This window comes from Ovis canadensis, chromosome 10 (genome assembly GCF_042477335.2).
Source record: "Ovis canadensis isolate MfBH-ARS-UI-01 breed Bighorn chromosome 10, ARS-UI_OviCan_v2, whole genome shotgun sequence".
Lineage (NCBI taxonomy): Eukaryota > Metazoa > Chordata > Mammalia > Artiodactyla > Bovidae > Ovis > Ovis canadensis.
This window is the reverse complement of record NC_091254.1, coordinates 29,735,832-29,747,257: the sequence shown is the minus strand read 5'-3', so window position 1 is coordinate 29,747,257 and position 11,426 is coordinate 29,735,832. Positions and strand designations below refer to the sequence as shown.

The 11,426-nt window shown below is 38.1% G+C and overlaps 1 protein-coding gene across 1 annotated transcript in view; it reads right to left on the bottom strand.

The window, feature by feature from the left end:
- The window catches only part of GTF2F2 (general transcription factor IIF subunit 2), a 133,791-nt gene that overhangs the window by 79,266 nt on the left and 43,099 nt on the right, over positions 1-11,426 (bottom strand). The gene's annotated exons all lie outside the window — the stretch shown is intronic.

Below are 11,426 nucleotides of genomic sequence, written 5' to 3'. Positions count from 1 at the left end.
GTCTCAGACTGAAGATCATGATACTAATTAAGCTTTTTTTTTTAAAGGAAAGTACTTATATTTGAAGTGCTATTCTTAAGATGTTAAAAGGTAACAGTATTTTATCACATGCCAGGTACCATTCTATGAACATATATTATCTCAATTAATCCTTACAATAACCCTAAGAAAGATAAAGAAAGAGACTTCGAGGGCTAAGGGACCTGCTAAGATCCTACAGTTACTGAGAGATCAAGGTGGAACCCGTATTTGAAACCTAGTTATACCAGCTCCAGAGACAGCAGGAACTATGCTTTTGCAGGCCACTTATCTCTGTAACACCTAGACCTGGCAGAGAGCAGGCATTCATGAAGTACATGCTAAACAAAGAATACCAAAATAGAGGTTTGCCTCACTTGGTAAAATCTCACGATGCAGGTATTCTTAAAACGTCGAGTGATAAATTGGATTTTGGGAAAGCAAATAATATTTTAAATGTCATGTCGTGTCATTTAAAGAACATGAGATGAATCATCTCACAAGAATAAAGAATATCCCAATTTGTATATTGGCAAATCGAGATTTTCACATGTCAGGTTTGCTGAAAAGGGGGGTTACTTTTTATGGCTTATAAAGTCCACAGAACTTCCTATGAGGAAAAAATACAGGACAGTGAAACAAATATGGGCTCTGGAGTCAGACCTGGGTTCAAATTCAATTAACTTCCCCTAATTTGCTTACATGACCATAAGCAAGATTCTTCATTCTTTGAACTTCAACATCCTCACAGTAAAACAGATAGTAATGATCAGTTGATAGGGCATTTATATGGCTTAAATTAAATTCTAAATTACATGTAAAATCGCTGGGGAAAGAAATGGTAACCCACTCCAGTGTTCTTGCCCAGAAAATCCCCATGGACCAACGAGCCTGGTGAGCCACAGTCCATGGGGTCGCAGAGTCGGCCACGATTGAGCAACTGAATAGCAACATGTAAAATGCCTCACCTATCACAGACTTTCCATAGCCTGGTTATTAGCTTATCCAGTGCAAAGGTATCTTCATGACATAACCATGAATAACAGGCACAAAAATGCACATTTACATTAACTACGCTTTCAACTTAGACATGAACAGAACAGAGAACTTTCAACAAATGCAAGCTTCATACTGTGTTGAACTCTGTAAGATACAAAGCTCTACTTTAAGTTGCTCCAGGCAAATGCAGTTTTCAACTTAATTAGTTTAAAAATACATATGGTAAATTTTTCTTAGGACATTTATCTCCTAGCTTCATATGCAAAATCTACAAGAGCAAAATAATCACTACAGCTGTTTTCAGTAATTTAAAATCAGTCAGGAATAACGTGATATCACACTCTTAAAGATACCCCTGTCTAATAAATTATGATCAAATGCCTTAAGCTGCAATGGTGTCAGTCAAGGTTAAAATCAGAGCACTGGAATCATAATAATCTTGCAAATAAAGCAGAGATGTAATATGAACTATCCAAAACAGCATGCAACTTAGAAATTATTTATATTGTTTTTTAAACTTTTTTTATTGGAGCTGACTTACAATGTATTAATATATGCTGTACAGCAAAATGACTCAGTTAAATACACACACATTCCTTTTTATATTCTTTTCCATTATGGTTTATCCCAGGATAACTGAATAGGGTTCCCTGTGCTATAAGGCAGGACCCTGTTTATCCATTCTATACATAACAGTTTGCATCTACTAAACCCAAACCACCAGTCCACCCATCCCCCTCTGCCCCTCCCCCATATTTAGCTCTGAAACATATAATGGTTACTTCCGTAGCAGACTTATCTTCCTAATCATATTTTGCCTAAGTTAATAATAAAATTATTTTGCTTCTGTGAACAAACACCAAGGGGATGGTGATAAAGAAAGATGTGCTGGGAAGAGGGCAATAGCTAAGATGAAATTTTGAATAAGTGACTGTATTCCTACTTCTCCTCTTTGCAAAGATACACAAGAGTTCAAGAGATTCAATTAAACAAAAGTCACCACTATTAATGTAAGTCTTACAAGCTATTATAAATAACTTACAGTTAGTTACATCCTTCCAAGAATGCAGAAACTATGCAATATCAAGCATTTTCTACATAAAATAGAGTAACTCTAAATTTATTTAAATTACTACACATTTTTAAAAACATACTGCATATTAAAAAGTCAAATAATTATACTATATTTCCTTGTTACCTGTCTTAAAAAATTATTCCCTAGCATAAAATAAAAATAAGTAAGATGCAGTTAACCTAAGAATACAGCAGGTTTTTCCAAACTGAGGACTCCAGAATATTCAGTTACACTTAACAGCAAATTTTAGTAATTTTTTTAAAAAAAGATTTAGTTATTTTACAAATTCCTTTTTGAAGACAGGCCCAAACTTTCCAAAGTTATTTTGATTACAGCCTTTTAGAATCTTCAGTACATATTTTTCTACATAATTAAAGTATAAAATTGGGCAAGTCTGATTTTTAACAAATTCCACGCTACTGATTTTACCTTGTTATAGGTTTGTTAACTAATATTAAAAGTTTCTTAAAACTGTTGAATGATACAAACTTTAATCTTAATGATTACTTGAGTTTGATAAACTTCTATGACTTAAGGTGGTTTTACAAAGAACTACAACATTTAGCATTTACTTCAGGTGCCCTATCATTTGATGAATTTTCATTTATATTTATTTTTTAAAAACTACTTTGAATTTTACATTTTTTCCTATCCACACAAAGGAAAGACTGTATCAGTGTGTATAGAAATAATTATTAATAAAGGTTAATGATTATTAGATAGAAATACCAAGCAAAAGAATCTAAAAGTCACAGGTGACTGCTTTATTAAAAAACGGAACCCAAAACTGCAACCCACAGGCATTTATGACACACACATGTTTACCTTTCACAACACAGCCAGAAAGAAACACACTGGGATGCAATATACAGATATTCAGCTACCTTGAAAACTGAAGACAGGCTTTACCAAAATGTCATTTTGGTTCCCAGTTATATATCACTCCTCTCTTTTTCCTATCTTATCAGAATTTAATTATTTGGATATAAGGTAGACTGTACTTAATAAGAGGCAAGAAGGCTCAACTATGTCTCTTACAATTATATAACAAAAATTTATATACTATAAAATTCACTATACAATTTTAATATATAGAAAAATAGTAAAACTTCATATAAAAATTTGGTAGGTAACACTGAGGTTGTTTAATGAAACATGGTTAAACATTAAGTAAAATCATCCCCAACTGTCATTCTGTGTCACCCTAAGACAATTTAAAGGATGTAACATTTTTAAGTAAATTAATTCTCTTTATTTAAACAAACAAACAAAACGGAATATGTACTAATAGTGGCCTTTTTGGTTCAAAGTAGTGGGAGGGAAAAGCAGTTGAAGATTTAAAAATCAAAGTAAAAAAAGACATATCAGACTTCCCTACTGGAGCAGTGGATAAGAACCTGCCTGCCAATGCAGGGGACACAGGTTCAATCCCTGGCCCAGGAAGAGTCCACATGCCTTGGAGCAACTAAGCCCACGAGCTACAACTACCGAGTCTGCCTGCTCCAACTACTGAGGGCCGTGTGTGTCTAGTCTGTGCTCCGCAACGAGAGAAGTCACCGCAATGAGAAGCCTGCACACCGCATCAAAGGGTGGCTCCTGCTTGCTGCAACTAAAGAAAGCCTGAGCACAGCAACAAAGACCCAATGCAATGAAAAATAAACACATTTCTTTCCTTTTTTTAAAAAAGGACATATCAACTCCACCAATGTTAAAACCAGCTAATGAAGAAGAAAGTGAAGAGGAACTAAAAAGCCTCTTGATGAAAGTGAAAGAGGAGAGTGAAAAAGTTGGCTTCAAGCTCAACATTCAGAAAACTAAGGTCATGGCATCCGGTCCCATCATTTCATGGGAAATAGATGGGGAACAGCAGAAACAGTGTCAGACTTTATTTTTTTGGGCTCCAAAATCACTGCAGATGGTGACTGCAGCCATGAAATTAAAAGATGCTTACTTCTTGGAAGAAAACTTATGACCAACCTAGATAGCATATTCAAAAGCAGAGACATTACTTTGCCGACTAAGGTCCATCTAGTCAAGGCTATGGTTTTTCCTGTGGTCATGTATGGATGTGAGAGTTGGACTGTGAAGAAGGCTGAGCGCCGAAGAATTGATGCTTTTGAACTGTGGTGTTGGAGAAGACTTTTGAGAGTCCCTTGGACTGCAAGGAGATCCAACCAGTCCATTCTGAAGGAGATCAGTCCTGGGATTTCTTTGGAAGGAATGGTGCTAAAGCTGCAACTCCAGTACTTTGGCCACCTCATGCGAAGAGTTGACTCATTGGAAAAGACGCTGATGCTAGGAGGGACTGGGGGCAGGAGGAGAAGGGGACGACAGAGGATGAGATGGCTGGATGGCATCACTGACTCGATGGACATGAGTCTGAGTGAACTCTGGGAGTTGGTGATGGACAGGGAGGCTTGGCGTGCTGCGAGTCAGGGGGTCGCAAAGAGTCGGACATGACTGAGCGACTGAACTGAAGGAAGCAAAAAAGATGAAACCTATTCTACAGATACAAATGGTTTTCCAACAGGGGCACAACTACTACCTACCTACCTCTACCCTTCAAAGAAATCATCTGTGGTTGTTTTGGTTTCAGGTATTATGATACTATAAAAGACCACACTACCCTGAAAAGTACATAAACGGGTAGAAAGGAATAAGAAAACGTGGGACCCGCTGGTAATCTGACCTTTAGGCAAACATCATGAAAACGCCTGCGTTCACGGAGGTGTACTGTGTCAGCACTCAGTACTATGCATGCAATGTCCCCTTTATCTCTGAGGTGCCCAGATTGCTACTTTCCCAGCACCCATTCTTCCCTCTTTGTTAGTAACTGAACCCTAATTCCACTGCGGTGGCAACTGTACCCAGATAAAAACTGGTATTTTCTGATGCTCTGTAAGTGCAAGGTCAAGTTATCAAGTTCTGACCAAAGGAATAGAAGCAAAATTGACAGGGTATGCATCTGGATATGGTCCTCTCACAAAGCTGGGTGAGCCTTTCTGACTTGCCCTATTGCCTCCATTTGCTGCCTGGAATGTAGATGTGATGGTTAGAACCACAGCAGCCATTCTGGATCATCTTGAGAATGGAAACCGCTAACTAATGATGGCAGACAGTTGCTTTTAACCATGGGACCGCCACACCAGACCTGGACTTCTTACCTTGGAACTTCTGTACAAAGAAAAACACATTTGCATCACTGATATCTTAGGACGTCTAACAGATAGAGGTGGGCAGTATTAAAGATCTTGTTTTATCAATGAGAAACCGACAGAGTCAGGCAACTTGCCACAGGCACACAGCTAGCAAGCAACACCCAAAGCGCCAAGCTCTGAGCTCCCACGTAACACCACTTTCAGACCACATACCAGGAACTGAGTGGGAGACTCTGCAAAGGACATGAGCCCTGACAACAGGCAATACAATGCTGAAGCAAGGTTAGCTTCTCCACTCGTTAGACAACATCATACATCAAATCCTAGCTTAAAATAAGACAACAAAATCAGTGAAAATGGGAATCCAGTCAGTTTGCCACAGAAAAGAAACAAGAACACCAGAACAGAGAATCCATGGATGAGAAGTGTGTAGCCACAACCACAGAAAGGAAAAGGGGTAACTGGCAGGTCCGGGAATAAGTTTAACCTAGAGAGAAACCTCTGTGAGCCAGGCAGATTTTCCTCACTCAGATCCAGGATCATCATCAGATTAAATCCAGAAAAATAGCTACCTGATTTCTAAAAATGAACTAAAAATTCTTAGTTTTTGCCAATTTCTGCCAAAATTCTTGCCAACAAAAGTCCATATAGTCAAAGCTATGGTTTTTCCAGTAGTCATGTATGGATATGAGAGTTGGACCATAAAGAAGGCTGAGCATCAAAGAATTGATGCCTTCGAACTGTGGTGCTGGAGAACTCTTGAGAGTCCCTTGGACAGCAAGGAGATCAAACCAGTCAATCCTAAAGGAAATCAATCCTGAATATTCACTGGAAGGACTGATGCTGAAGCTGAAGCTCCAGTACTATGGCCACCTGGTGTGAAGAGCCGACTCACTGGAAAAGACCCTGACGCTGGGAAAGACTGAAGCCAGGAGAAGGGGGTGACAGAGGATGAAATGGTTGGATGGCATCACCAACTCGATGGACATGAGTCTGAGCAAATTCCGGGAGACAATGAAGGACAGGGAAGCCTGGTATGCTGCAGTTCATGGGGTTGAAAGAGTTGGACATGACTAAGGGACTGAATAACTAAATCTCTTTATGCAGATGGATGGAGGGGAAGGGTGCTTATATATTAAGTAAGCAAAGGAACAACTCTACAGATTTCTCTGACACAGTCAGCTTTTGTACTACTACCCCCGCCCCTGCTTTAGGTGTGGGGGTGTGTGTGAGGGTGAATGGAGAGGTGAATAATCCTCCTGTTTCCCTGCAGTATCAAGCAATTAAAATACTCTGGATGAAAAACCATCTTGTATGCTATGCTTCAGAGTCTTCTGGGAGGGAATGAAGTAAGAAAACTGAGAAAGAGAAACGTAGTCTGAAAACTTGAAGCTGGGAGACAGACATGGCCAGTTTTTTTATAAACAGTAAGATGTGAAAGAAGAAAGTTACAGAATGAGCTACTTTCAGACACAAAGAGGGGCCTGAGGCTTTAACCAGCGGGGTGGCCATTTGCTCCCTAAGTAGCTAGTAATATCTTCAATTTTCCAAATTAATAAGCTTGTGGCAAACTACTCAAATAATTAGACATTTTCCCCCCAGAACATGGTAACAGAAGGATCAAGAAAAGATACTGCTAGCTTTTTTAACACTTAAGTTAAAACACTGGCACACAGATGCTATAGCTCACATACTTTTTAAAATAACCAGGTAAACAAATGACCTAAACGATAATGATAAGTGAGTTTTTCTGGTTATATAAGCCAAAGTTGATGATTCCTTAACAGGCAATACACACTCATCCACATATTTACAGATTTATTTAAATTTACTGCTGCTGCGAAGTCGCTTCAGTCGTGTCCGACTCTGTGCCACCCCATAGTCGGCAGCCCACCAGGCTCCCCTGTCCCTGGGATTCTCCAGGCAAGAACACTGGAGTGGTTGCTATTTCCTTCTCCAATGCATGAGAGTGAAAAGTGAAAGGGAAGTCGCTCAGTCGTGCCTGACTCTTCGCGACCCCACTGCAGCCCACCAGGCTCGTCCGTCCATGGGATTTCCCAGGCAAGAGCACTGGAGAGAGTTGCCAGTGCCCTCTCCTGAATTTACTTCTAAACACATATTGTTTTTGTATTGCATAGCTTTAAAAGATAAAATTGAGTTACTGTTGCTTAAAATCTTATTTTGCACAGCCACATGGGTGGCAAATAATTTATAAATTATTAGAAGACTTAAACACAAGAACACAATATAAAAAAGTTCATCAGGGGATTTCCCTGGCAGTCCAGTGGTTAAAAGGTCACCTTCCAATATATGGAGTGTGGGTTTGATCCCTGGTCAGAGAGCTAAGATCCCACATGCCTCAAGGGCAAAAAACCGAAACATAAAGCAGAAGCAATGTTGTAACAAATTCAATAAAGACTTGAAAAAAAAAAAAGTCCACATGAAAAACAGTATCTCTTTTTTTAAAAAAGTTCATCAGAAAGAAAAGTATTTTGAATATCTGTAAACAAATAAATGAAAGATGTCAACTAAGATCAACATAGTTTAAAAAAAAAACCCAAAGGTCGCCTTGGAACTCAGGCATCTTTTAGCTTCTAGTCACTCAGAGTGTATTAAACAACCAAACAAATGAAGACAGAGAGAGAAATGCGCTTACTCTAAAACAATCAAGGAAGATGCCTGCAACCCTGGTTCCTACCAGAATTTTATAAAATCAAATAGAGAAGGACAGGGCCAATGTCAGTCCTTGGTCCATCTTTCTGGATTGAGCACACATCTCACTCAAGTTACTAATAACATCTTCTCCCTGGCTTCACATCGATGACAGATTTCTTTTAAATTTTATTGTAAGCTGACACAGGCCAAAGCAATTCATTTTCTTAAGACTCATATTTTAAAAACACGTTTACACTGGACATTTATTTAAAACTGTTCTTGCAGCCGAAGACCTTTACATCTTTAAGTCTATTGTTCATCACTGCTCAAAATTCTAGCCCGCACAATTATAGGCTCATATTATACATGTAAAATAAAAATAATAAAAATTCAATTAAAGAAAAATAAAAGGTTCAGATGAGCATTAAATCATTGCAGGCACTGTGCTAAAAATATCGTTATTGCTACACCTAATTTGCAAATGAAGACACTATAAAGTGTGGCAAAGAAGTGTGTCAAAGACCTCAGAGCTTCTAATGAGAAACTGAGGAGGGTTTTCACTCAGCAATTAGGTTCTAGAACCTTCTCAATTACCACCACATACACTGCATCAACACACATCCTACTCTCAGCTTTGAAGAGTAGAAAACTGATTCATTCCTCCATCTCTGAAGAACAATGTTCATCAAACAACTTAAACATGGTTCAGAGACGAGGTGCTCAACTCGTCAAAAAAGTGGTTTTAAGAAAATTAGAAGGTAATGTTTATATGCATAACTGAAACATTTTAAATAGTCTTATAGCTATTCATTCAAAGATTCTCCCCAAAGTTCTCCAGGCCGGCTTTTTGACTTTGATTTATTATTTCGAAACAATGACAATGACTTTCCTTAAAACTACTACGAATAAATAAATTCCAAGCTGCCATTAGTTGAAATGTGTAACCCTCTCCCTTTTGAGGCAGCCAGCAAGAAGGGAGGGAGATGTGTGAAGAAAATCGATGCCAGGCTATCTGAATATCACTTTTGGTTTTCTTATGACTACATATAGCGAATAATACTTAAGAGAGTGGCAATTTACCATACAAAAACATACTTCTTTTCGAGAAGAAGTCCTGCCTTCGGCATGTCACACTACCTTCTGAAAACAACACTGAAAAATTAACTGAATAATTTTTATTGAATAAAAATTTATTAAAGCAATACTTTAAGATAATTAACAGGCCTCAATTATATAAGCCCATAGAAGTAACAGTTCAATCCATTTCACTACAAACACATAAAACTCGAGAAAAGGACCAATCATTTTCCCATGATATAAGCAATATTGACTAAATTAAATCAGAGTTTATAATTAAGACAAAGCAAACTTATTAAAAATTAGATTTGGACATCAAAGGAAATAAAGACAGGAAATGTGGGGGGGGGGGCAAAAAGGGAAGTATGGTTCAATAAGTAAATCAATTCTTCCACAACAGCACTACAGTGCACTGCCGGCTTAAAAGTAAACATTTATTAACTGCCTAGAAGTCTTTGAGAAATAAAAGATATATATATCTTATATATATGGTAAATCACTTTCTCTCTATATGAAATTATAACTACATATTGAAAACAGACACAAAATAGCAGGTCTAAAATGGAGATTAAAATTCTACAATGGAGCTGAAAAGAAAATAATGGATATTTTGCTAAAGTCATTCATAAACCCTTTCTGGGAAAAAAAAGGGGGATTTATTGTTAAAATCGAGACAATAAAGAGATAAATGAAAACAAATAATTTAGGAATAAGATGGTATGATCAAAAGATTAGAAGCAAAGTACAAATCTATTTATCGAATTAATACTAAGGTTAAATAACCAGAGAATTAGCTGCAGAACAGAATGCTCACCTTAAAAACCTAAATAAAGTGACAATCAGTTCAGTCCAGTCATCTTTGCAACCCCATGGACCGCAGCACGTCAGGTGCCTGATGAACGATGGACGGAGGTTTGTGACACTGTGCAGGAGACAGGGATCAAGACCATCCCCAAGAAAAAGAAACGCAAAAAAGGCAAAATGGCTGTCTGAGGAGGCCTTACAAATAGCTGTGAAAAGAAGAGAAACAAAAGGCAAAAGAGCAAAGGAAAGACAGACCCATTTGAATGCAGAGTTCCAAGGAATACCAAAGAGAGATAAGAAAGCCTTCCTCAGCAATCAATGCAAAGAAATAGAAGAAAACAATAGAATGGAAAAGACTAGAGATCTCATCAAGAAAATTAGAGATACCAAGGGAACATTTCATGCAAAGATGGGCTCAATAAAGGACAGAAATGGTAGGGACCTAACAGAAGCAGAAGAGGCCCTAACAGAAGCAGAAGAGGTGACAAAAATACACAGAAGAACTATACAGAGACCACCTTCACAACCCAGATAATCATGATGGGTGATCACGCATCTAGAGCCGGACATCCTGGAATGTGAGGTCAAGTGGGCCTTAGGAAGCATCACTACGAACAAAGCTAGTGGAGGTGATGGAATTCCAGTTGAGCTATTTCAAATCCTGAAAGATGATGCTGTGAAAGTGCTGCACTCAATATGCCAGCAAATTTGGAAAACTCAGCAGTGGCCACAGGACTGGAAAAGGTCAGTTTTCATTCCAATCCCAAAGAAAAGCAATGCCAAAGAATGCTCAAACTACTGCGCAATTGCACTCATCTCACACGCTAGTAAAGTAATGCTCAAAATTCTCCAAGCCAGGCTTCAACAGTATGTGAACCGTGAACTTCCAGATGTTCAAGCTGGTTTTAGAAAAGGCAGAGGAACCAGAGATCAAATTGCCAACACCTACTGGATCATGGAAAAAGCAAGAGAGTTTCAGAAAAAACATCTATTTCTGCTTTATTGACTATGCCAAAGCCTTTGACTGTGTGGATCACAAAAACTGTGGAAAATTCTGAAAGAGATGGGAATACCAGACCACCTGACCTGCCTCTTGAGAAATCTGTATGCAGGTCAGGAAGCAACAGTTAGAACTGGACATGAACAACAGACTGGTTCCAAACAGGAAAAGGAGTACATCAAGGCTGTATATTGTCACCTGCTTATTTAACTTATATGCAGAGTACACTATGAGAAATGCTGGGCTGGATGAAGCACAAGCTGGAATAAAGATTGCCAGGAGAAATACCAATAAACTCAGATATGCAGATGACACCACCCTTATGGCAGAAAGTGACAATACAACCAATGAAATCGTGAGGAAAATAATTTCCTAATTTTTCATAACAGAATCAACAAGACCGTCAAAAAGTGAAACCTGGAGTTAAAAAAAATAAATAATGTAATGACTCTAATTCCTTAATTTTTCTCTGCTCAGAGTATCCACACTTCCAACTCTCAACTTTAGAAGGAGCTCTTGGGAATTCATATGATTTTTGTAGAAAAGAAGCATTTATTTGACACTCAGCAACTCTCTCTTTAGTTATCTTTCTTCTGTTAAATCTAATAAATTAACTATACTTCTTATTTCCTATAATGAT